Here is a 591-nt window from a genome sequence, read left to right as displayed (position 1 = left end):
GGCGAGGGAGAGGGAGAGGGAAGGAGAGAGAGAGAGAGATGTTTGTTGAAAGAGAAGCACGTCGACACAATAACTGTCATTTAGTGGAGTGAAAAAGTAAAAAAGAAGAAAAAGGACGAATGTGCGACAGCGTATTGCCTGACCGCCACACCACAGATGCCGATGTCTGTCTCGTGTCTTTGGCAAAGCTTAAAGTAAGCACAAAACAAGACTATACTAAATTTCATTTCACTCCCATTGATTTTGAATATGGCTCATGGACCATGGGAGAAAATGAATATCGAAAATTAGACACAATTTAAAATTAATTAAATACCAAAAGACAAGAAAACATTAGTTATTAATGCCCAGTGTGAACCGATTTTTATTATCTATAAAGACAAAGAGTAGATTCTAGTAAAACTTTCGATAAAAACTAACACATTTTATCAAAATTTCCAAGCAAAAAATCATTAACTTTTTCCATGAACGGCAAATAATTAATTGTCTACACATCTTATTTGACACAACACATCAGTCTAAAAAAAAATGTTGGCCATGAAATACATGACTTTCAAAACAGACTTTGATTATTCCTCTTCATGTAGTGTT

Source organism: Aplysia californica, unplaced genomic scaffold (genome assembly GCF_000002075.1).
Source record: "Aplysia californica isolate F4 #8 unplaced genomic scaffold, AplCal3.0 scaffold00161, whole genome shotgun sequence".
Taxonomy (NCBI): Eukaryota; Metazoa; Mollusca; class Gastropoda; order Aplysiida; family Aplysiidae; genus Aplysia; species Aplysia californica.
Note: the sequence above shows the minus strand (reverse complement) of the source record.